A 27,827-nucleotide genomic window follows, 5' to 3' on the forward strand; every position below is an offset into this window, starting at 1 on the left:
AACAATATGCAGTTATGAGTTATGGTGCTTAACTCCTTATGGAGTTTACAAATTACAAACCAATAGTGAAACTGAAAAAATAAAATCAGTTAATCAGGTGGCTGATTCAGCAGGGGAAAGGCTCTCTTCTTCAACAAATTCAGGTCTTGATAGCTTGATATTCATTAGATCCTCTGCCCAATCCTCCTCTTGAGCAGCCTCTTGCATTCTTGCCTCAGCTAAGCGCCAATCTTTGACGCAGATTAGAGCTTCTATAGTGTTCGGACTCAAGCTAGCCCTCTTCTCCGATACCACTCTACCACCTGCACTAAAAGCAGCTTCGGATGCAACAGTTGAAGCTGGAACAGTTAGCAAATCACGGGCCATGATGGAAAGCACAGGATATTGTGTATCATGTGATTTCCACCATCCCAAAACAGAAAATGCAGTTTCATCAACATCATCTAAAACCGGTGCATCAAGATAGTATTGCAAATCAGAAGTAGAACAAACAGAGGATTGCACCTTTGCCATTTTCAAGGCTCTCATAGCACTGTTTTGAAAGTTAGGAATAGAAATTGGGGAAGAACTAGTACTACCAGAAACAGTACTTTGAGGATTAGTTGTGGTTTCAGTAGAGTTTCGTGATGATGCAGCAGGCACATTAGTCTTGTAATGGTCATACAATTTAAACAGAGAAGACTTAATTTCATCTACCTTTACCTTTATGTCATCTTCCTCACAACCAATAACATTTAACCACTCACTAATTGCCCAAATTTTGAACCTAGGATCCATAACAGTAGCAAAACAAAACAATTTAGGAAAAGTTGCCCAATATTTATCAAATTTACTTTTCATAGCAACCATAGCAGTTTCAAATGCATTAATATGAGAATATGATTGAAATGCACAATGAATATCAATCAAACAAGTCAGCACACGACTAGAAGTAGGATAATACACACCACATAATATTTTTGTTGAAGAATCAAAAGTCTTTAAAAAACCACAAACAAACTGAGCAACAAGCCAATCATGTTCAGATGGAATCGGTAAAGTAGAACTTCTAGTTGATTGATTTATTGTCTGAACATATCTATGCAAGGCAGCTTTATATTGAATCGCTACTTCTAACAATGCATATGTGGAATTCCACCTATGAGGAACATCATTGTCTATGTTTCTCTTATCCAAACGAACATCAACACAACATTTTTTCCAAATTTCATGTCTCTTATTTGAAGAATTCAAACTACGCACAATTGCAACAATTTTATCAATAGAAGGACCTAAAATAGCCAAACCATCTTGCACAATCAGGTTCATAACATGAGCACAACAACGCACATGAAACATTTGTCTAGGCACATCATCAATCATAAGATATAAAGGCAGCAAATCAGCAACAACATCATTATTTGAAGCATTATCTAGTGTAATTGAAAAAATTTTATTGTGGATACGCCAAGAGTTGAGTTCCTCATGTATATGAGTTGCAAGTGACTGTCCACTGTGTGGATACTCAATCATTTTAAAACAAATAATCCTTTTATTTAAATTCCAATCAGCATCAATGAAGTGAGCAGTTAATGACATAAAACCAATTTTTTGTCTAGAAGACCAAACATCAGAAGTCAAACAAATTCTGCCTTCATATTTTTCAAAATAAGACAGCAATTGAGATTTTCCTTCAACAAACAGTTTCATAACATCCCTTTTACAAGTTGTGGCAGAAATTCCTTTATATTGTGGAGTAAAGCCTCTTTGAATCATTCCTTTAAAATCATGTTTTTCCACGAAAGTAAAAGGTAATTCTGCCCTAACTATAAAATCAACTACTTCTTTTCGAGCATTTTCCTCTTTATAAACAAAATTTGACAAATTACCAGCAGCATTTGATTGTAAAAGCATTTGATTACCAATATTAACATTTTGGCTTTCAAGATGTTTCCTATAATGACGAGCTAAATGAGTAGTACCATTTGAAGAACTGCCATCTAATTTTTTTCCACATATTGCACATTTTGCTTTTGTAACAGATTTACCATTTTCAATTTCAACAACTTTTTCAAACCAGTTCCACACTTCACTTCTACTGGATTTAGGAATAGAATTAGATTGGGGTGTGGATGGGGGGGAACCAATGGATTCATGGATTCCAATTACACTAGACTCTGGGTGAGTAGACATCCTAAAAAAACTACCAACAAATAACCAGCAAATAACACTACCAGCAAATAAATACCAGCAAATAACACTATCAGCAAAAAAATACCAGCAAACTGCAAATAACACTACCAGCAAAAAAAAATACCAGCAAACTGCAAATAAACACCAGATCTTATCATAAACACCAGATCTTATCATAAAAAAAATACCAGCAAAATGCAAATAAACTGAAATTCAGCAAATTGCCATTTGCCACTCACACAGCAGCCAGCACCAGCACCAACACAAGAGGCCAACTCCTACACAGGACAGCTTCACCACAAGCTATTAATCTTCACCACAGCTACACACACAACAAAAAAAAAACACAATTAGTGAAACAGTGATGAATTTTTTGCTGAAATCACAAAAATGACAAAGGGAGGCAAACTGGCAGGAAAATGACTTACACTTACACAGTTACACGCAAAGGGAGACAAACTGGCAGGGAGCTTGCGGCGGAGTCGCTGGTGCGAAGGTGGCGTTGCGGTGGTGCTCGGACTGTCTGAGCGATAGTGCTATCAACTATCCGATCGCAGTTCAGATCTCGATCTGATCATTAATTGATCGGATCGAGTCCGATCGATCGGAGTTTGGTGGGTTGGGCTTGCTTTCTGGAGAGAGGCTGGGTTGCTAGGTAGCCTGGGTTCGATCGGAGTTGGGGGTGGCGAGATGGTGAATCGGTGATGATGGTGATGATGGAGAGAGGCTGAGACTGAGTGAACCCTAGGAGAGGCCGAGAGGGTCTGAGAGTCTGATGTTGAAGGGGTTAGGGTGGCGAGATGGTGAATCGGGGTTAGGGTGGCGAGATGGCGAGATGGCGAGATGGGGTTAGGGCCTTAGGGGTTAGGCCGAGAGGGTGGATGGCGAGATGGCGAGGTGGATGGCGAGATGGCGAGATGGCGAGGTGGCGAGATGGCGAGATGGCGAGGTGGCGAGATGGCGAGGTGGCGAGGTGGATGGCGAGATGGCGAGGCGGAGGTGGCGAGATGGCGAGGTGGCGAGGTGGATGGCGAGATGGCGAGGTGGCGAGATGGCGAGAGTGATGATGGTGATGATGGAGAGGCCGAGAGGGTTTGAGAAGTGAGAAGTTTGAGACTTTGAGAGTGTGAAGTTTGGCGAGATCACAGATCACTGATGACTGATGTTGAGAGTGTGAAGGAGGCGGCGACTGTTGAGAGTTAGGGTTATAGTGAAAGTGTGAGACAGTGAGAGTGTGAGACGTTTATATACTTATGACTTAGGGTTTAATATTTTATTAGTTTAGGGTATTTTGGGGTTTGGGCTTAGGGGTTTGGATGGGGTTTGGTCCGTTTGGATGGGGTTTCAGGGTTTGGATGGGGTTTGGATGGGGTTTGGATGGGGTTTGGATTTTTTAATTTTATTACATGTGTAATATATGCTTTATTATATATTTTATTACATATGTTTTATAAACAAATGATGCAATTGTGTTTTTAACGATCTGAACCGTTCAAATTTTAATTTCTCACTCAAAAATAATTCATGCAAAAAATTAGCTCGATCGGAGATGTAAAAATGACGTAACGGTGGTCGAATTAATGAACGATCGTTGTTTTTCTAATGATAATCGAATGGGTAGATGAATTCCGATTTTGCTGATTTTTTGTAAGGATGATCTTTGACTATGAATATAGAAAATGAACGGTTCAGATTGTTGAAATCACGTTGTGGTCTTCACAATTATGAAAACAATAAGGTTTCAACGAGAAAGTTATTAAAATTATACTCTTCAACTCTTCAAGTGTATTTATATGTAGAAGCTCATATATCGATCGTGTTTTCAACGATCCGAACCGTTCAAGTTTTAGTTCCCCACTCAAAGAGAATCCTTGCAAAAAATTAGCTCAATCAGAGATGTAAAAATGACGTAACGGTGGTCGAATTAATGAACGATCGTTGTTTTTCTAATGATAATCGAATGGGTAGATGAATTCCGATTTTGCTGATTTTTTGTAAGGATGATCTTTGACTATGAATATAGAAAATGAACGGTTCAGATTGTTGAAATCACATTGTGGTCTTCACAATTATGAAAACAATAAGGTTTCAACGATAAAGTTATTAGAATTATACTCTTCAACTCTTCAAGTGTATTTATATGTAGAAGCTCATATATCGATCGTGTTTTCAACGATCCGAACCGTTCAAGTTTTAGTTCCCCACTCAAAGAGATTGCTTGCAAAAAATTAGCTCAATCAAAGATGTAAAAATGACGTAATGATGGTCGAATTAATTAACGATCATGGTTTTTTTAATGATAATCGAACGAGTAAATGAATTCCGATTCGACCGATTTTTTGTAAGGATGATATTTGACTATCAACATATAAAATGAACGGTTCAAATTGTTAAAGTAATGAACAATCATGCCATCATGGTTTAATAACTTCAATTATAGTTGTATTATAAAAATTGTATATGCACATATACATTTATGTTTTATTATAGTTGTAAATTTGTAATGTTGTATATAATTTTAAAAGTTTATTATTTATGGTATTACATACTTACATAGTATAGTTTACACTATTACTATTTAGTATTTACTAACATTATAGAATTATATAATAACTTAATAAACATATTAATAATTTATTAGAATAAACAAACGAAAAACCTATTAAATATGTTATGATTCACCAATTAGACAAATAAACTAGTTAGCTCAGTTGGTTGAGAGTTGAAATTTGTTCTATGAGGTCTCAAGTTCGATTTAGAACATAGCCAAAATCCTATATTTTTTTTATTGAAGATATTAAACGGGCTTTGGGCTTTGGGCTTCGGGCTTTGGGCTTTGGGCTTTGGGCTTCGGGCCGGGCTTTGGACCGGGCTTTGGGCGGGCTTTGAGCGGGCCTAAGCGGGCCGGGCTTTGGGCGGGCCGTGGGCTTCAAGGGGATGGCCCAAGCCCAACCCAAAAAATTTTCGGGCCGGGCCGGCCCGGCCCAAATGTCGGGCCACATCGGGCTTCGGGCCCAATGGGCTGGGCGGGCTTCGGGTGGGCTTCGGGCCTTGGGCTATTTGGTGAGCCCTAAATGACCCTGTAAAAAGTAGGAAGCTGCGACGGGCCGGAGGCTAAAATGAATCTTTCTTTTCGGATTTTTTAAAACCTGTTTGATGTGTTGTGACACCGCCTGCCCAATAGTCTACTGCCACGTGTATCTAGACCCTTTTTTTTTTTTGGGTTGTTTGGAACTTTGGATTACCGACTTTAAATAATGCGATGGTATTGTACTTGTGATTTGAATCATTTCCGGGCCCACTAGTATCAACAACTAGATTCGTTGTTGGCAATTATTTGTATTTTATAAAATGTCGGGTGAATGAAAACCTAAAAAAATTAAAGTTTTTTATTAAGATATTATTATCATATTAAGTGGTACTCGTCGGTAGTAGACAACACATTTATATCCAAGAGTGTTAGAGTTAAGGAATTAAATTTCAAAAATTTTGGCGAAATTTCAATTATAGAATTAGTGTGTTTTTGTAAAATTTTTCCAAATTTGATCGAAATTTGGATAAAATTTCGCTGTAACTTACCGAAGTTACAAAGCCCAATCTTCATTAACAGTCTAACACTCTAGTGGCAGACACCAGAGGGAGAGAGGGGAGGAAAGGCGAGCTGGCCTCATCGCCAAAGGTCATCGAAGGCAACAGATCGGAAGATGATTGAGGAAGGAGGAGAGAGAAGAGATCGAGGAAGGAGAGGAGGAAAAGGAGGAACGAGAAAGGAAGAAATCATGGAGGGAGAGGGAGGAGAGAAGACTGTGCGTAGGTCTGGGAGAGACAAATGAGGGAAGAGGAAGAAAGTCACTGCAAGGAGAAAAAAGTCACGGGCAAGGAGGAAAGGAAGGAAAAAAGAAAAAAGAAAATGAAAGAAAATTAAAAAAAAAAAGACTTTAGGGTTGATGGGGGTTTGGAACCTTTGGGCAATTGGAAAGAAAAAAAAAAGAATTTGGGGTTTCGTCTGAGGTTTAGTTTGACTCTTTTGGGGTTTCGTTTAGTTGTTTTTAAACCCTAAACCCCGATACATTTTTATATAAAAAATAATTAAAAATACCCTAAAATGCCTAAATTCTAATATTTTATATCATATCATAACTAATATAAAGTATATAAGGTTTAGTGCATAGATAATATAGAATATATTACTTTTATTTATTCATTATACTAATTTCATTTAATAATATTTGATTCCAGCGCGCATTATATTCATCTTATATCATATGAAACCTATTATATAATTTGGTTTCTTCAATATTTTTTATCACTGTAGTAGATAATATGTTAAATAAACATATAGTCAAGTTTTATTCAAAATTTTCGTATTTTGATAGCAATTTTCGTCGAAACCGAAATTTTACTCTTTGTTAATAAGTCACAGTATACAATATTTTTTAATTATAAATTTAAAGTTTTAATCTATTTATTTTTAAGCTATAAAAATATTTCTAAACCAAAATTCAAGAAAAATCAAGTATAGAGCATTCATATTTAAACTCAAGCATACTCATGTTTTAGTTAAATTAATTTTTGAATTCTTTTGAGAGCTTATGTTTTATGGTATAGTCTTTAAAATTTAGGGCTAATTAAACCCCTAAAATCCTAAATATAAAATTATAAAACCTAAACTCTAAATGTTTAAATCTTAAAACAATACTATATCATATAGCAAAGTATAATTCTATAAAATTATAAACTGTAACTCTACAAAAGTTACATTCTGCATCATAACAATATAAAATGTAACTTTGTGAGAGTTATGTACAGCGTCAAAAAAAATTTAGTTTTAAACAACTCCATGTAACTTAAAAATAAATAAATTTTTTACATAAGTTTTTAAGTGAAACTTACAACTTTTTGTGAATTTTTGCTAATTTACTTAAAAATTATGACATAAGATATTTGTGCAGATAATTAATTTTTTTAAAAATAGCAAAATGTGAAATAATTTATATTTATCATAAGACATTATTAGTCTATTTATCATAAGAAGGAAAACATATTGAAAATAAAATGGAAGAAAAATAGTGAAGCAAGCTACAAGCTAGTGTCCTCAACCACAACAATGTGCGCAAAGGACCGAATCACTTCATAGGCATCTGATTCCAAAATGCAACAAGCTAGTAAGACCCAACTCCATGACAAACTTAAGGCCTGTGATGATTGACGCACAGGCACACGTGTACTGTACTTTCTTTATTATCTGTTGCCGCGTGTTATTGACAGATAAAAAGACATGGACATGTATAAGTATATAACACGCTCAATATATGGGAAGGTCATAACTGACTTTGTGTTGCACAGCATGGGCGAGGTACCACCGAGCACCAAATTCACGGGATCAAAATTTCCAAAAATGATTATCCTTTTTATGGAAAGTACAAACTCACTAAAAGACAGTGCTATTTTGTCTGTTTGTGTAAAGCGATTCGATCACTCCACGTGTTGTTAGGCCCTTTGGATCTGAGATCCTTTGCTCAACAGTCAAGTCATGACCATGTGATATTGTTCTGTCACCGGGCAAATTTTATAATATATATGTTTTAAGTTTTTGGACAGAAACATAATTACTAACTATTGATTTAGTGATAATATTTACTTATAAATTGTTCCAAATTCGTTTTCCGTTCTCAGATTTAAGAAAAAACAAAAAAACAAAAAACTGAACCATAGCTGGAACTAAATCCAACAAGGACTTTCAACCCAAGCCCATTGTAAGTTTGAAATGAACCATCCAAATTAACTAAAGACCAGGCCGACTGATCATATTAGATTGAGTGAGCTTGCCTAATCTGTATGACCCATGTAACTATATACATTGAGCACCATTGCATACTGGTCCCCCTCACAGGCCCAATGGGAACCATGGACCTGTTAGACGACTCGAGTGCATTTGGGTAATGTTGGGCTGAGGTTCAGGGACACTTGACAGTTTTTTGGGATAGTTGGGCTTATGGGTGATTTGGACCCCCAAAAAAGAAAACGGCTTATGGGTGGAAGAAGTTATAACGAGTTAATGAGAGAGAACAGTCTAAGCTTGGGCCGGAAACACTACTCATAGCAACATGGAGCTTAAAAAAATCGCCAAAAAAAAAAAAAAAAAACAAATAAAGAAAGGAAATAAAATTTGATGGGAAAGTGTTATGCCAAGAGAGTTATATTGGTTTTACTAGAGCAAATTACACATTAATAAGCAATCACAGTGGAGCTGATTCATGGGATCTAATGAAATTCATGTGAGATTTACAATACAGTGAGTACCTTTTGCCTAATTAATTAATTAATTAGAACCCGGTTTATGATTAAACCTTGGAAGGGATCAACTCATCAAGATCGAGTTGAGAACAGTAGCCAGCTGGATTCCCTCAATTGTTTGACTTTGACCTAATTATTAAGCTTGCATATATATATATATTTATATTTATTCCTATGAAGGACGTTAAAGTTAATTAAGATAATGTAAACAAGAACGTGATGATGGTCTTATTGAGAGATATTTTGGTGGCCAAGGCTGCATGCATGTACGGCTGTCAATTTGCTCACATCATTGAGAATTAGTCGAATATCTCTTTAAATTATTTGGAATTTGCATGAGAATTATCTTAAGTTGTTTGTCTCTCAATATTCAACCCATTTAGGCATGCCTAATAATGATAAATAGGACGTCAATGCTTTTTTATTAATCAACCCGTTTAGGCATGTCTCTTATTAATCAACCCATTGTATCTGCTATTGGATTAAACTTGTATCTTCCAAGAATAATGAAGTGGTGCTTTTTTAGGTATGATTACAAATCAAGCAGCTTGTCCTTTGTGAAAATGCTTGTGTTGCATACGACAACCACATAACTGTCAACTTCCAAATAGATAGATACAATGGCGCTACGATATTTGATATATGTTTGTGAATTTCATTTATGAACGACCTTTCTTTTTCACCTTTATATATATATATATACAAGAATGCTCTAAAATTAACTAGTTAGTAAGCTAATACAAAGATAACCATCATGTTGGGCCCACCGCACAATTTAATCTTAAAATCCGAACCGTCTATTTTTTAGGCCCTACTTCAAATATCATCCCTGTAAAAAATCTCCAAAATCGGAAATCATTTAGTCATTTGATTATAACAACAACTATTTATATGTTTTTATCGAAAACACTGATCGTCTATTTATTTGATCTCAATTAGATGACTAAATGATTTTCGATTTAGTTGATTTTTTGTAATGATGATCTTTGAAGTATGACCTAAATAATTGACGGTTCGGATTATGAGATTAGTTATGTGGTGGTCCCAAAAGCATGGTTAGCTTTATATTAACTTGCTAACTAATTAGTTTTAGAGCACTCCTCTATATATATATATGTTATGCCATCTTGGCCAATATACAAAAAAGATCCTAGTGAGATTTTAATTTTTTTCCTGGTGGTCAAATATTTAACCAAACTCAGACATTGCATTAATTATATAATAAAGCTTTCCAACCTTTCTATCCAATTCAGACAAAAAACAAACCTTTCTATCTAATTAGTGAGCGTATGCATGAGTGATATCTTCTTCCATGCCTAGCTTGTTTGAAGACTCAATAAAAGGCACAAGAGGTGGACAAATACTCGATCAGGAATTTTTTATATGTTAGAGACTTAGAGGTGTGTGTACGTATCAATATATATTGCTAATTAAGTAGAATGACAAACCAGAGCACTAGAGCAGTGAAAGGTAGTAGTTGCAGGTAGGGGGTTTAAAGAGAGTTCAGAAAAAAAGAATGTGTCAGGTACGTTATAGAGTAATAGAAGTTTCTGTGGGTCATATATATATATAATATATGTAACATGTAAATATGTAATATCAGTTCTATAAAGGAATATTGTGGTCTAGCTAGCCTCTGCAGGGGAATCCAGCAATATATATATATATATATATATATATATATGGCTCTTAATTAATCTATTAATTGACAATAAAGAAAAGAATTAATTTTCACCAAAAAAAAAAATAATAATTCATTAGTGGCCTTCTTCATTTATACAAAACATAAATAATTAAAACATTGTGCATGCAGAACAGTTTTCTTTTTTTGGCCAAAGGCATACAGAACAGTTTTCAATTAAGGAAATTAAGTTGACACTGAAGTAGTATATATCCCAATTCTTTTGCAAGCTAGTATCATTATCTATTCAACAAAAGTAATCAACTCCCTTGCGAACCAAACAAAATCTCAGTGGAGCTGCATGGGTCCCAAATACTTAAGACCATTAATTAATTATCATTAGGCTTTAAAATATATACTATAGCATATCTTTTTTACTTTAAGGTAGAATTGATCGACCATTAAGAAAAGGGATATTTTATTCTAATCTATTCATTTTTCGAGAGAGAGAGAGAGAGAGAGAGAGAGAATAAGTGATAATTAAGCGCGCTTTGGTGAATTAAGGATAATTAAGAGAAAGAATAGTGCAAAATGAAATAATTAAGGCTTTGCATTAACTAATTAATATAATACATAGAATGGAAAAAACAGCATTACGTACTAGATATGGATATATGTATATATTACTTTCAAGTTGCAAATATTTCAGAGTTGATTTGAGAAATTAATGAGATGCGACATATGATATGGATGGGAATCCTTGAATAAAACAAGCACAAACGTACACATACATGTTATGATCATATAATATCTCTGATATTATATATATATATAAGTATGTGTACATGTACATGTAATGAGCAGAGAGAGAGAGAGAGAGTGGTAAAACTGACGTGACAAAGTGAGAGAGCATTTGTCTTGGGAAGGGCCGACCCAACACAAGGTAGTGGGAGACAATCGAAACGTTAGCCACAAAGCAAAGCAAAAAGTGCAAAGCAAGAGAGTATATATTGCAATATTGCATGGATGGGCATTGGGTGGTACTTTGGAGCCATTTTAATTTCATTTTTGATAAAGACGAGAGACCACCACTGATGTTGCTGCCCTTTTCTTCTGCAATTTTTAGTGCTTTGTTTTACATACCGTCTCTCTCTCTCTCTCTCTCTCTCTCACGTACTTAGTAGTTAAATCATCAAAACTATGTGTTTGTGGGAAAATCCACATCAATCCGAACAGCTAATCACAGCTCGACACGTGGCTGGTCAACATCCACTTCGGAGTTGACTCTCAGTGGTCAAAACTTTGACCCCCACGTCATCACCACTCGGCATCGCCTATGCCAGCTCAGACCGGATCTCCACGCCGGCCCTCCATGTTCGGTCCGAGCCGAACCGATGATCTTCCATGGGATCGAGTGTCCATCTTCCCACGATCATCCCGGTCCGGCTCGGCTCGGCACGGGAGATGGCCTCTTTTCGGGTTCTGGCGTCGACCGGTTAGAGCTCGGAAAGACCCCCAGTCTATGGGACCGGCTCGGCCTGGAATCCCATGCCCGATCCGACCACACATGGACTTCGTGTCTTCACATGAAAACATGTGTTCGTATCGGCTCGGCTCGGCTCTCCGCCGCCATTCCCAGGAAGATCACGATGGAACGAACCGCCACACTTGAATGCACCTGACACAATCTTCTGACAGACAGAATATCAGGCTTGCATTCATGACTGCTGGACAGTTTGCCTGGACCTTCCAACCTTGCATTTAATGGAGCATTCAATGCAGCATTCAATGCTGAGGAAGCAAGCAGCTGAGCATGCAACTAGGTCTGACCAGGTGCGTGGGTCTCTGGCAACCATTCATTCACATGCAGGTAACTTATTCATTAAGTTTTCCTTTGCCTATATAAGGCACCACATATGCACAAAATGAAGCAGCTAGCAATCTATCAATACACATGCTAAACACTTTGCATTTCCATCCAAAAAAGAGCCTACCCAACTTGCTGAGAATAACCCAGAACATTTGCCTTGTTCTTCCCATTCTCCCAAGTTCTTCCTTTGTTCTTCCTCATCCACCATCAAACACCACCACTGATTTCATCATCGGAGTGTGTTTGGCTGGTACCACACCGGTCCATCTCCTTTGATCTTGTTTTTGTCTACAGGAAGATCTCAACCAGCATCCACTTCATCATCCAGCGAAGCACTTGATCAGCCAGATCAGCATATCTAAGTTGTTGCATCTACCTTACGAGAATTTGCATCAACAGATTGGCGCCGTCTGTGGGAAGCTGACTTCAGCCGTTGTGTTCATCACCGCAAACGCTAAGCTCTTCCTCCACGCAAGTCATCATGACTACCATATTTCGGGACACCAGTTCTTCTTCAGGAGCGTCTCAGAATGATGAACAATATCAGCCTGAGACACCTGAGAAAACGAGGGGAGCACAACTCCCCAGGACGCCAAAGTCCAAAGGTTCCTCCAAAATCCGAGCCGCTCACAAACTCCTTAAGGAGAGTCAGCGACATCTGGCCGCTGAGAATGCACTCCTGAAGCAGAATAATGAGCTGCTCGCAAAACAGGCCGAGCTGGCCGGGGAACTTGCACGCCACCGTGCTCAACTCGAGAATAGTGGACGATCGGGCTTCCGATCACGCCGGACCCGAACCGAGGAGGAGGTCCTTTCGCCGTCTCCTTCTCGGCAAAGCACTCCTGCCGAGCCGAACGACCAGACCGATCAGCAGGACTCGGATCACGTCTTCCCGGGCTTCGAGGACATGCCCCCGGCCGAACAGGCCGAATGCGTGAACGCCCACCGTCTTCTTCAGCAAAAACAGGCGGCTTTCGGGAAACGTGCCCCCAGGAATTCGGGCGGAGACCGTGCCGACCCGAATACAAATCGACGACCCCCGGCCCAATCAAGGTTGGGGGCCAACAGTCCTGCCGGTTCGGCCGAAACCAGGGGCCCGATTCGGAATAGACTCGGCCCTATCGCCAGTCAGGATCCTTCCCCATCAGGAACTCACTCGGGGAGGCGATCAGTGAGCGACCGACTGGGGTCCACCATGATCATGTCGGATCGACAACCGGCGAGCGAGAGGCTCACTCGTCAGCCGGTGAGTGAGAGACTCGGCAACCAGGCCGAGTGCTCAGGGGAAAATGCGGCCGAGCCGACCCCGCCCAATGTGGAAAATCTTGTTCGGACTTTGGTCCAGGACCAGATCCGAAGCGTCCACGATCGGCTCGGACATGTCGAGGTCTCCAGGGGGTATACCGGTAGAGCCGACCACGGGGAGGAACTTCCCCTCCCGTACACCAGCAGAATCATGGATGCTGAGGTCTCCCGCGACACCAAGCCCCCCAAGATGGATCAGTATGACGGGACCAAGGATCCCTACGACCATCTTGACAGCTTCAGATACGCCATGGAGGCCCGCCAGGCATCTGAAGCCACGAAGTGCAGAATCTTCCCTTCGACCTTGAAGGGCTCGGCTCGGGGTTGGTTCCGAACCCTCCAACCGAACTCCATCGACTCCTTCTCCGACCTCCGGAGGGCCTTTCTGGCGAGATATCGGGTTGTATCCGAACGACTCTACAACTTGAACGATATGTCGCTCATCAAGCAGCAGGAGGGGGAGAGCCTCAAGGCCTATCTGATCCGCTTCAACATCGAATATACGAAGTGCGACGATTGCGACGATAGGTCAGCTAAGAATGCCCTCATGCAAGGCCTGCACGCCGGGGGACTCCGCTCCCACTTGATGAGGAACCCTCCCTCCACCTACGATGAGCTTTCTGCCGAAGCCACTAAGTGGGCGCGAGCTGAGGAGTGGGATGCTCAGGTGGAGGCCCTGAATCCCAGGCCGACCTCGGCCAAGAGGAAGGAGGGAGAGGTTGCAACTCCCAAACCCCAGGTCCAATCCAAGAAGACCAGGACCGAGGAGCCACGCCAACTCCTAGGCAAGGGACCCAAGTTTGTCCAGTACACGGAGTACACTCCCCTCAACGCCGGTCTGGAGACAATCTACTCCAAGGTCAAGGACCAACTCCCAGTCGCAAGGGAGATCAAGGGACCACCCCCAGACAAAATCAAGGAGGGCGTCTTCTGCAAGTACCATTCCAATCACGGCCACGTCACGGGTGATTGCTACGCCCTCCGCGACGGGATTGAGACTCTTGCCCGGGCGGGTAAGATCAATCAATTCCTGGCCGGTGGGCCTAGGGTACCCAAGGCCGCGCCGAAGAAGCCCACCAACACCATCGAGGTCCAGGATGCTGCCATCGGATCAATCGGCGGGGGACCAACCTTCGTGGGGAGCTCGAACCGATCCCAGAAGGAGTATGTCAGACAGGCGGCTCAAGCTCACGAGTCCTTGTCGATCCAGGCAGGTCAGCCCAGCACTTCCAAAAGACAGCGGAAGGACTGGGCGCCGGTCACCTTTGAGCCGAACGAGGCAAACGAGATCATCTTCCCCCACTATGATCCGGTCGTCATAGTGGCTGAGGTGGCCGGGACAACCATTGCGCGCTCCTTCGTCGATGGAGGGAGCTCAGTCAACATCCTCTACCACTCTGCGTTCGCGCAGATGGGCATTGGCGAGGATAAGCTGGAGACCGATACACCTGCCTTGGTCGGGTTCGGGGGAGAAGTGGTTCAGCCCCTCGGACACATTTACCTTCCCCTTTCGCTCGGGAAGGGACCGATCAAGAAGACCTGCATGACGTACTTCATTGTCGTCAAACGGCCATCAGCCTACAACATCATTCTGGGCAGACCGGCTCTGGTCGACCTTGACTGCATCGTCCATTACGCCAACCTCCTCATCAAATGTCCGGTGGGCGACGACTGCATCGTCATTCAGGGAGACCAGTGCTCGGCTCGGTCGTGCTACGCCGCTTCGATCAAGCAGAAGGGTCAGCTGCCGAACTCGCAGGAGCTTGACTCCATCGCCGATTCGGGCAGGTGGCCGAGGGCGGAAACATTTGACTTCACTTCCGAGCCGAACCCAGAATCTCGGCCCCTTCCCGCCGAGGCCTGGGAGGAAGTAACGATCTCGGCCGAGACACCGGATCGGCTCGTCCGAGTGGGAACTCAGATCGGCCCCGAACAACGTTCTGCCATCGTTGACTTCCTCCGTGCCAACGCGGAAGTGTTCGCCTGGTCTTACGATGACATGCCAGGCATATCGTCTGACGTGATCACCCACAGGCTGAACACCGACCCGGGATGCAAACCGGTCCGTCAGAAGAGGAGGTCATACGATCCGGTCCGATACGCCGCCATGGCTGAAGAGGTAACCAAGTTACAAAACAACGGGTTCATCCGGGAAGTCAACTACCCCGACTGGCTTGCCAACGTGGTCATGGTGAAAAAGAACAACGGGAAGTGGAGGATGTGCGTGGACTTCACCGATCTGAACAGGGCTTGTCCCAAGGATAGTTTTCCCTTGCCCAGAATAGATCAGCTCGTCGATGCAACAGCAGGACATCAGCTCCTCAGCTTCATGGACGCCTACTCTGGATACAACCAGATCCTGATGCACAAGTCCGACCAGGAAGGCACATCTTTCATAACTGATCGCGGCATGTACTGCTACAAGGTCATGCCCTTCGGCCTCAAAAACGCCGGAGCCACCTACCAAAGGCTGGTCAACCACATGTTCAGATCATCCATCGGCAAATCCGTAGAGGTTTACGTGGATGACATGCTGGTCAAAAGCATCAAGGCGGACGATCACGTCAAGGACCTCTCAGACATGTTCGGAGTCCTGAAGGAGTATCAGATGCGGCTGAACCCAGCCAAATGTGTCTTTGGGGTTCGGTCAGGCAAGTTCCTTGGCTACCTGGTCAGCCAACGGGGGATTGAAGCCAATCCGGAGAAGATCCAGGCTTTAATCAACATGAAGTCCCCAAGGACACGCAAGGAAATCCAGAGTCTGACTGGAAGAATTGCCGCCCTGAACCGGTTCATCTCGAAGTCCACCGACCGGTGCCTCCCTTTCTTCAAAGCCTTAAGGGGAGCAGGGAAGGGCATAGAATGGACCCCCCAATGCGAGCAGGCCTTTCAAGATCTAAAAAGGCACATGGGGGAGCCTCCCATCTTATCCAAACCAGAGGAAGGTGAAGAACTTTTCCTCTACCTCTCTGTCTCTGACTCGGCTCTCAGCTCAGTTCTAGTAAGAGAGGTCGGCGGTGTACAACACCCCGTCTTCTATACGAGCCGAGCCCTCGCCGACGCCGAGACCAGATATCCAAAATTCGAGAAGATGGCTCTCGCCCTGGTCAGCTCGGCTCGGAAACTGAGACCCTACTTCCAGGCTCATTCTATCGTTGTCTTGACGGATCAGCCCCTCAGACAAATCCTAGCAAAACCTGAGACTTCAGGTCGGCTCATCAAGTGGTCAATCGAGCTCGGCGAATTTGACATCATCTACCGTCCCAGGACGGCCATCAAAGGTCAGGCCATGTCGGACTTCATCTGTGAGTCGACCACCTCGACGGAGGATCCACCGCGCGCCGACGCTATGCCAGCAGCAGCCGATCCGAACAAAATCGGCGAACGCGACCAGGTTGATCTCATCACCTGGACCCTCTATGTGGACGGATCTTCCAACGCCATGGGAAGCGGGGCCGGGCTTGTTCTGATCTCCCCAGAACAAGTTGTGATGGAGTATGCTCTTCGTTTCAGATTTCAAGCATCCAACAATGAAGCAGAGTATGAGGCACTCATCGCCGGGCTCAGATTGGCAAAAGAGCTCGGCGCGACCAAACTAAACATCTTCAGCGACTCCCAGCTAATCGTCAATCAGATTTTGGGAGAGTATGAGACTCGAGAGCCTAGCATGACTGCTTACCTCGAGAAGACTCGTCTGCTACTTGGAAACTTCCACGAATACAGAATATCCCAAATCCCGAGGGCAGAGAACTGCAGAGCCGACGCCTTGGCGCGCCTGGCTTCGGCCACAGACACCGGATCCGCCAGGCATGTTCCAGTCGAAATCCTGGACAGACCTAGCACCGCCGAAACCGAGGCCACGGTTATGCAAACCGAGGCCGAGCCGAACTGGATGACGCCGATCATCACCTACTTGGTCTCCGGGATCCTCCCCCCAGAGAGGGATAAAGCACGTCTCATCAAAACGAGGTCGGCTCGGTTCAGCATGATCGATGGTCAGCTCTACAAGAGGAGTTTCTCCCTACCTTACTTGCGGTGTGTCACTCCCCAAGAAGGTCAGGATGTGCTGAGAGAAATCCACGAGGGGATATGCGGAAACCACTCGGGAGGAAGAACCCTCGCCTACAAGACGATCAGACAGGGTTACTTCTGGCCAACGCTGAACAAGGACGCAGATCATCTGTCTCGCGCTTGTATCAAGTGCCAGCAATTTGCCGCGGTTCCCCATCAACCTCCCCAATTGCTGACTTCCATATCCAGCCCCTGGCCGTTCGCGCAGTGGGGACTCGATCTGATCGGTCCTATGCCGAAAGCTAAAGGGCAAGTCACCATGGCGGTGGTAGCAGTCGACTACTTCACCAAATGGGCCGAGGCCGAGCCCCTGGCCACAACCACAGCCGAACGGATGGAGACCTTCGTCTGGAAGAACATCATTTGCCGGTTCGGCATGCCGCACACCATCATTGCGGACAATGGCAAGCAGTTCGACTGCAAGAAGTTCAGGAGTTTTTGTTCACGTCTGAACATCAACTTGCGCTTCACCGCGCCATACCATCCGCAGTCGAACGGACAGGTCGAGGCCATCAACAAGATCATCAAGAAAACCCTCAAGACTAAACTAGATAAGGCTAAGGGAAATTGGCCTGAACTCCTGCCAGAGGTACTTTGGTCCTACCGAACTTCCTACCGCAACTCCACGAAGGAAACTCCCTATGCGTTGGCGTTCGGAGCTGACGCCGTCGTCCCGGTCGAAATGGGGACTCCTTCATTCCGGACCGGCACGTACAATCCCGAGACCAATGACGCCGGACTTCGGCTCGGCCTGGACATGATCGAGGAGAGACGAACCGACGCCGATCTCTGCCGAGCCGCCTACCAACAAAGGGTAGCCAAATATTACAATCAAAGGGTCAGACCCAGAAGCTTCGGATTGGGCAATCTCGTCATGAAAAAGAATCCCCTTGCTATCAAAGAGAGCTCATTCGATCCGAACTGGACCGGACCATATAGAATCACGGGCATAGTCAAGCCCGGCACTTACAACTTGGCCACTCTGGCTGGGAAGCCTCTCAAGCATAGCTGGAACGCTGAACACTTGAAGACTTATTACCAGTAAAAATGTAGTTAGGATCGGGGACTGTCCGACCTAACACCCATTCCAATCAATGAAAAGATGAACATTTTTTCTACTCATTTTTTTTTCGAAGCAAACACTGGGGACTCTACTCCTATACACTTCTAACAAAGAGGAAAGATCTAAGTGTTTCCTTCGAAAAAATTGTACACCCATGTGCCGAGCCGAAGCGCCATTTCCGGCCCGATGCTCGGCATATTACAGACTCATCAGGTCTATAAACTCATGTGTCGAGCGGGCGCGCCATTTCCGGCCCGATGCTCGGCATATTACAGACTCATCAGGTCTATAAACTCATGTGTCGAGCGGGCGCGCCATTTCCGGCCCGATGCTCGGCATATTACAGACTCATCAGGTCTATAAACTCATGTGTCGAGCGGGCGCGCCATTTCCGGCCCGATGCTCGGCATATTACAGACTCATCAGGTCTATAAACTCCCGTGCCGAGCTAGCGCGCCACTTTCGGCCCAACGCTCGGCATGGTACAGACTTATCAGGTCTATAAAAATCCCTGTCTGAGCCGAAGTGACTTCCTACAGTCCTAACGTTCAACAGGATATTTCTAAAAGAAAAATATACACTCCAACCAAAACTTTCATCGTGCATGCCGAGCCGATCTGAAAGTAGGTTTGAATATTTTTCTCAAAACACTACATTCCTAAATATCTCAATGGGTATGCCGAGCCCATCCGAGATTTTTACATTCCTTAAATTTTTACTTATCTTGGTTATGCTTATCAAGCTGATCCGAAAACAAGTTCTAATTTATTATTACCATCCATTTTCATTACGATCGGCATGCCGAGCCGATCTCAAAATGCCTTGATTTTTATTATGTTTTTCACTTTTATCATTTTCTTGTCCATGTGTTATTGGTTATGTCTTTAGCTTAATTTCTGAGCCGAACTGACAGCAACTTGTATCATATAAAGAAAATACTGATAGATAAATAACATAAAACCAAATACAAATTGTTCCAAAAACAATTAAACCCGAGCCACACTTCGGCTCGGGAACAAAAACAAAAACAAGACAACATAAAATCATGCTATCATGCAGATCGCTCGGCAGGGCCCTCCTGGATCGGCTCGGTAGACTCCTCGGGCGTCTCCTCGCCGAGCTGCACCACCTCAACCCCGCCGATCTGCATCTCAGCATTGGGATCGGATTCGGGGACCGGGGGAATCGGGGTCGGCTCATATGCAGGCAGTGGAGGATCTTCCGGAGTCGGCTCGACTTCGGCGCGGACTTGGCGATCGAGAGGAGGAAGCTCATCCTGTTGACTTCCCTGGGTGTCTTCGTCGTCCTCGGACTCGCCAAGGAATGATACATCCCAGTCCGGCCTCTTCGATTTGATCGCCTCCAAAAGCTCCTGATACCCATCAAAATGGGCATCAGCCAGTGCCTGGGCGCTCGGCACTTCAGATCGACGTCGGAGTTCGGCATTTTCGACCCTCCGTTCGGCAGCCTCGACGTCTCGCTGGAGATCGCCGACATAGTGCTTCAAGTCAGCCACATTTTGCTCCGAGGATGCAAGCTCCTTGCCGAGCCGAGCGACCTCCTCCTCCTTCCCGGCCAGCCTGGACTGCAGACCCTCCGACCGTTCACGCTCGGCATTAACCGTCCGCTCGGCCTCGGCCAACTTCTCTTTTAGCTCCAGGATTCGTGCCCGAAACCTCTCCAGTTTCGCCTCGGCATCGACGGCGGCCTTGGCAGCTTCGAACTGCCTCATGGCGAGCTGCAAAAAAAAAACAACAACAACAAAAAACAAATTCATTACTAATCCGAACCGAGCGAATAGACAAAATCCGAAGTAAAGGAGACTTACCAACATGGCCTGGCGGGATGCGATCAGAGCCTGGTGGCTGAAGCCCGGCTCGCCATGATCGGCCCACAGCCCCTCCTGCACCCTCGCGGTCATCACGCGCTTGAGGCCCGTGACGAACGGCTCGAGGCCGGGGACTACCTCCACCGCCTTCAGGGGCGCCGAACCGGACGCCCCGGCACCAGAACCGCCGGGTTCGGCCCGAGCCCTCTTCTCCACCGGGGCCTCGGCCTGGGGAGCCTTCCTCTTCTCTGCCTGCCGAACCGGTCTCGGCGCAGGAGATCTAGGCTGAGCTGCCGCCGGGGCAGGAGCCTGGACCGGCTCGGCAGGGGTCCGCCCCGCTGCCTTCTTCTGGACGCTCCGAGCCGCTTTCTTCCTAAGGCGAACCTCCAGTTCGGTGGGCGCCATTCCCCTCTCGGCTCTAGGATTCCACCTGGGCACAAACCAGGAGATCCCGCTCTGTCGGATCTGAGTCTCCCCGAGCAGGAACTTGGTTGACAAGTACTCTCCTGGTGAGTCCCTGATCGCGGCGATCTGGTCCTTGAGCTCGCCTCGGAGCTTGTACTTGCCCCAGCTGACTGCGAAGGCGAAACCAAAAAGAGTTAGACAAAAATATAATACAATTATCACAAGACATATGCAAATTGTCCTCGGACCGGCCCCAAATTCCCAATGCCCACCTGGAATTCTAAAAGCTCTGGGCACCCGAGCCGAGGTGATTCTGTTCGGATCGGCGAACTCCCAATCCCCAGAGACAAAGAAATATCTTTTCTTCCATGTCTTCTGGGAGGAGGGATTCCCACCGAAGAGTGGCCCCGAGTACGCCTGGAGGTTGTAGAATCCGAGCTCGCTCTGCTTCGACCTCAGTGCGTAATTGCAGAACAGGATATCCTTGTGTGGCACACACTTGTGCACTTTGTGCCACAAGATGTGCATGGACAGGATGATCCTGTACACGTTCGGGTTCAGCTGGTGTGGCGCCGCGCCGATCGTCGCGAGCCAGTCCTGCAGGAAGGTGTGCAGGGGAAGCCGAACCCCATTCTCAAACATCTCCGGGTACATGGTCACCCATCCTATCGGGGGTCGGCTCGGCTTCTCCCCCTCGGTCGGCAACCTCATCAGCACGGAGTCGGGGACTGAGTATCTACTCCTCAAATCCCTGAGATGGTACTCGGTCATCTCATTGGGGATCTGATCGGCCTTCCACGGCAGTTCCTCGTAGAAGTCCGGGTCGATCGGACTCCCCGTCACCCCCTGAGCCGAGGTCGACGCCTCGTGCCCCCTATCCCTTTCATCCGAGCCCGAGGTGAGTCTGCTCGGAATGGTGGCGATCGGCTCGACGTCGAGAGGTTCTTCGTCACCTCCTTCGACCGTCCCTTGTTCCCAGTCGGAACTCAGTATCTCGGGGTTTTCCTGATCCCCTCGGGCTCGGCGCTCTCCGCCCGGATTGCGGTTCAATGCCGAGCCGGCCTCGTCCAACTCTTCGGACAAGCCATCCCAACTCGCCTCACCCGCAGGTGGGCTTCGGCTCGGCTCGGCCTCACCCACAGATGGGCTTCGGCTCGCCTCGGCCCCACTGTCTCCCTCGAAGGCTTCCCCCGATCCGAGCCGACCACTCGAATCAGTCTCTGACATTACTAACAGTTTTTCTACTTTCTCTCTCTCACTTTATGGATCAAAAAGTTCTTTTTCTCAAGAACACCAAGAACACACCCAGAAAAACCCGAAAAACACAAAAACTCAAGAATGGACAGAATCACTTACTGGTTTTTGTCCGGCCAATCCCTCCACCCCTCACACACTCGGAATGGCTTCGTCTATGATTACGCTTGCCCGAAACCGTGACCGAACTGCTGCACTAACGACGGAGGTAGGAGGAAATTCACGGCGGAGGAGGGAAGAGTTTGCAGAGAGAGAGTGGGAGTTTCTGAAAAAGTTGGAAAGTGAGAGGGAAGAGAGAGAAAGGCATGATTTATACCCCCATGCAAACCGATCTCAGCCCTTCATTTCTGGCGCTTCATATGCCAGATCTTGACACCTGTCAAGCATTCAAAAAATACCCATAACGAGGTGACCCTTACGTTCCCCCATGCAGAAATCAAACGTCTCTTCACCTGTCTCTGAGATATTTTGACTAATCACAAGTCGTCTTGTGTTCGGATCTTCGGGAACCTGGGCTCGTCGGGTTCGGCTCGGATCAAGCAACATGCTACCTTTGGGATTGTCCTTACACTTCAACTTCCAATCCACCACTGCTCGCTCGGATCGGAAGTTGGGGGACTCCTGTTTGTGGGAAAATCCACATCAATCCGAACAGCTAATCACAGCTCGACACGTGGCTGGTCAACATCCACTTCGGAGTTGACTCTCAGTGGTCAAAACTTTGACCCCCACGTCATCACCACTCGGCATCGCCTATGCCAGCTCAGACCGGATCTCCACGCCGGCCCTCCATGTTCGGTCCGAGCCGAACCGATGATCTTCCATGGGATCGAGTGTCCATCTTCCCACGATCATCCCGGTCCGGCTCGGCTCGGCACGGGAGATGGCCTCTTTTCGGGTTCTGGCGTCGACCGGTTAGAGCTCGGAAAGACCCCCAGTCTATGGGACCGGCTCGGCCTGGAATCCCATGCCCGATCCGACCACACATGGACTTCGTGTCTTCACATGAAAACATGTGTTCGTATCGGCTCGGCTCGGCTCTCCGCCGCCATTCCCAGGAAGATCACGATGGGACGAACCGCCACACTTGAATGCACCTGACACAATCTTCTGACAGACAGAATATCAGGCTTGCATTCATGACTGCTGGACAGTTTGCCTGGACCTTCCAACCTTGCATTTAATGGAGCATTCAATGCAGCATTCAATGCTGAGGAAGCAAGCAGCTGAGCATGCAACTAGGTCTGACCAGGTGCGTGGGTCTCTGGCAACCATTCATTCACATGCAGGTAACTTATTCATTAAGTTTTCCTTTGCCTATATAAGGCACCACATATGCACAAAATGAAGCAGCTAGCAATCTATCAATACACATGCTAAACACTTTGCATTTCCATCCAAAAAAGAGCCTACCCAACTTGCTGAGAATAACCCAGAACATTTGCCTTGTTCTTCCCATTCTCCCAAGTTCTTCCTTTGTTCTTCCTCATCCACCATCAAACACCACCACTGATTTCATCATCGGAGTGTGTTTGGCTGGTACCACACCGGTCCATCTCCTTTGATCTTGTTTTTGTCTACAGGAAGATCTCAACCAGCATCCACTTCATCATCCAGCGAAGCACTTGATCAGCCAGATCAGCATATCTAAGTTGTTGCATCTACCTTACGAGAATTTGCATCAACACTATGTTTACCTATAAGGCTGTAGGCATCTCCCACTAAATGACTAAAAATCAAAAGCAACCTAGCTAGCTACCTACCAACTTGTGAATACAAGTGCCTGCATATATATATATATATTGATTATATTATATTCTCCACGGAGCATAAATACTAGAGAGAAGTATGCTCAAAGTTTAGGTGGTGCATGGACCACCCTCACCCTCGCTCTCCTCGTCGTCTACTACTCATTTGTTTATCATTTTTCTTTTATTAATTTCTTCAATACCAGATTGTTTCTTACAAGTATAAGTTATATAACCATATGTATAAAAGAGCAATATGTTGAAGCAAATTTCCGTAAGAAAGTTACAACAACTTAGGGGTAGTGACCTGGCTGATCCAAAGTCTTGCTGGATGATGATGATGTGATCTTCCTGTAGACAAACACAAGATCAAAGGAGATGGACCGGTGTGGTACCAGCCAAACACGCTCCGATGATGAAGTCAGTGATGTGTGTTTGATGGTGTTTGAATGGAAGTGAGGAAGAACATGTGATGAACTTGGGAGAATGGGAAGAACAAGGCAAATGTTCTGGGTTTATTCTCAGCAAGTCCAAGTGTGTTTTTGGTATGCCAAAGTTTGTGCAAGTGTTTGCTTTGTGATGGCTGGATGGGTGGGGGTTCTGGCTTTGTGCATATAAGTTGGTTTATATAGACAAGGGAAGGTGTGGAGAGTAAGTTACCTGCATGTGATTGAGTGGCTGAGAGAGATCCACGCGTTCGGTCATAACTAGTAGCATGCACAGCTACTCACCTCCTTTGCATTCAATGCTGCATTGAATGCAAGGATGGAAGATCAGGTGGAATGCCCCAATAGTCATGGCTGTGAGCTGGAATGTCTTATCTGTCAGAGAGTCACGTCAGGTGCACTTGAGTATGGCGGTTCGTCCCAACGTGATCTTCTTTAGGATGGCGGTGGGAGGCCGAGCCGATCCGAACACATGTCCTCACATGTAGACGTGAAACCCATGTGTGATCGGATCGGATATGGGTAACCCGGAGGTAAGAGCCGATCTCATATGTACATGCTGTTGGCGTTGCTAAGCTGAGATGATGACATAGATGGCTGGGTCTGACCAAGTTGACCATCAAAGAGTCTGAGCAAAAATGGGACCTGGTGTGCCACGTGTTGGTCTGTGTTTGGCCATTGAATCCATGTGGATTTATCCACAAACAGGAGTCCCCCAACTTCCGGTCCGAGCAGACTTGTGATGGATTGGAAGTTGAAAAAAGGTGATGACCTGTAAGAAGTGACATTCGGCCTGACTTGGCCATTATGATAAAATGCAATGATAATTCTCAATTTATTTTCGGATCAGTCTGATGAGCATGACGAAAATAAGAAGAAACTATAAATCCCTGATGATCTCAGATGGGTTTGATGTGTCCATTGAGATATTAGGAATTTTGTTTTTGAGAAAAATATTCAAACTTACTTTCAGATCGGCTCGGTATGCACGATAAAAGTTTTGAGCTTGAAAATATTTTTCTTTTTGGAAATATCCTGTCGAACGTTAGGACTGTAGAAAGTCACTTCGGCTCGGCCAGGGATTTTTATAGACCTGATGAGTCTTTTCCTGTTGGGCGCCGGGACTGTAGCCAGTCGCTCCGGCTTGGACCAGGTGTTTTTAGAGACCTTTGAGTCTTTTCCTGTTTGGCGCCGGGACTGTGGCCAGTCGCTCCGGCTTGGACCAGGTGTTTTTAGAGACCTTTGAGTCTTTTCCTGTTGGGCGCCGGGACTGTGGCCAGTCGCTCCGGATTGGACCAGGTGTTTTTAGAGACCTTTGAGTCTTTTCCTGTTGGGCGCCGAGACTGTGGCCAGTCGCTCCGGCTTGGACCAGGTGTTTTTAGAGACTTTTGAGTCTTTTCCTGTTGGGCGCCGAGACTGTGGCCAGTCGCTCCGGCTTGGACCAGGTGTTTATAGCTTCAAAATCTGAGAATCAATGTGGATCTAGATGTGTTCATCTGTATTTGTCGAAAGAAGATCGGATCGGATAGTCCCCCGATCTTGATTAAGTCAAGAGGAAATGTTTAGAACACCATTGTAGAACCAGGCGAACACTTCAGTATTTGTGCATTGGAATGCAAGTGCGTTTGAGCACTGAGCCGAGCTGATCTGAGTCTTGAGCCGGTCCGAACAGGTTGGTCCGATTTCTCCTCGAAAAACCGGGACTTCTTCCCAATCCCTAATAGGGAGAGGCCGAACCGATCAGGCAGATAACGCAGTAATCCCTTCAAGTGAAATCCGGCTGTGACTAGGATTTGAAATGATGATCACCAAAGCCGAGCCGAGCCGAACTGGGATAACCAAGAAAAGATGAACACTCAATTCTTAGAAGATCCTCAGATCGGGTCGGATTGGATGTGGGGGATCCGCCGGGATGATCCGACCCGATCTGAAGGGCCAGAGGCGAAGTCGAAGGTCTCAGCCCTCAACCAATATGAGCATCTCTGGTTTCAACGGTGTTGGTGGTCCTCCTTGGGTCAGTGATCTTCACCCTTGGGGCTCTGGTCAGGAATTGATTAATCTTGCCAGCTCAGGCGAGAGTCTCTATTGCGTCGCGAAGAGAGTAGCAGTTGTTCGTGACGTGACCATGGTTGGAATGGTACTTACAATAGATATCTTCCTTGATTTTGTCCTGAGGTGGACCTCGAATCTCCTTAGGGACCGGGAGCAGATCCTTGATTTTGGAAAAGATATCCTCCAAGCTTGTGTTCAACGGGGTGAACTCAAGGTACTGGACGTAACGAGGCTCCCCGCTTAGGAGTTGGCTTGACTCCGCAGTTTTGGTCTTCTTCCCCTGAGACAGGCGATTAGGGTATGAGGTTTCTTCCTCCTTCCGCTTGGGAGTTGACTGGTTGGTTTTCAGTGCTTCCACTTGAGCGTTCCACTCTTCAGCTCGAGCCCATTTGGTGGCTTCAGCGGAGAGCTCGTCGTAGGTGGATGGAGGGTTCCTCATCAGATGGGAGCGGAGTCCCCCGGCGAGCAGACCTTGCATAAGAGCGTTCTTAGCCGATCTGTCGTCGCAATCATCACACTTCGTGTATTCGATGTTGAAGCGGATCAGATAGGTCTTAAGGCTCTCCCCTTCCTGCTGTTTGATGAGTGACATATCGTTCAAGTTGTAGAGTTGTTCGGATACAACCCGATATCTCGTCAGGAAGGCTCTCCGGAGATCGGAGAAAGAGTCAATGGAGTTCGGCTGGAGAGTTCGAAACCACCCCCGAGCCGATCCCTTTAAGGTTGAAGGGAAGATTCTGCACTTCGTGGCCTCAGATGCCTGGCGGGCCTCCATGGCGTATCTGAAGCTGTCAAGATGATCGTAGGGATCTCTAGTCCCGTCGTACTGATCCATCTTGGGGGGTTTTGTATCCCGGGAGACCTCAGCATCCATGATCCTGCTGGTATATGGGAGAGGGAGCTCTTCCCCGTGATCGGTTCTACCGGTGTACCCCCTGGAGACCTCGACTTGGCCGAGCCGATCGTGGACACTCCGGATTTGGCTTTGGACCAAAGTCCGGACAAGATTTTCCACATTGGGTGGGGTCGGCTCGGCCGCAGTTTCCCCTGAGCATTCGGTCTGGTTACCGAGTCTCTCGCTTACCGGCTGACGAGTGATCCTCTCACTCACCGGACGTCGGTCGGACATGACCATGGTTGGGCCGAGCCGATCCTGTGTAGATTGTCTGCCGGTCCGGGTGCTGAAAGAGGAAGGTTCGGGCTCTTCTTCCGGGATTACGTTCGGCTGCGGACCAAGTCTACTCCTGGTTGGAGTTCTTTGTTAGGCCGATCCGGTCCGTATTAGGTTTCCGATTGGAGTCCCCAGTCTGGTTCGGATCGGCGATCTCGGTTCCTCGCTCGGACCATCATGGTAACTTCCGGGAGGTGAAGTAGAGTCTCTGACATAGGCCTGGCGTTTTTGTTGGATGATCTGCCGAGCATTTAAGAACTCGAGCTGATCAATCAAGGGCATACTCTCGAAGCCAGGGAATGAGCAATCGATGTTCCGTCGGCAAGGGTGATTGTCGATGTCAGCCTGAGTGACTTGTGGGGGACGAGCTGGAGAAAGAACCTCGGGATCAGCTCGGGTCATTCTCGTGTTATTGCCGATCCGAACACTCATCCCTTGCTGAGCTCGGAGGCGTTGCAGTTCGGCGGTCTGTTCTGCCTGTTTGGTAAAAAGCTCATTGTTTTGCCTAAGAAGTTCGTTCTCAG

This window comes from Dryas octopetala, chromosome 9 (genome assembly GCF_963921425.1).
Source record: "Dryas octopetala chromosome 9, drDryOcto1.1, whole genome shotgun sequence".
Classification (NCBI taxonomy): domain Eukaryota; kingdom Viridiplantae; phylum Streptophyta; class Magnoliopsida; order Rosales; family Rosaceae; genus Dryas; species Dryas octopetala.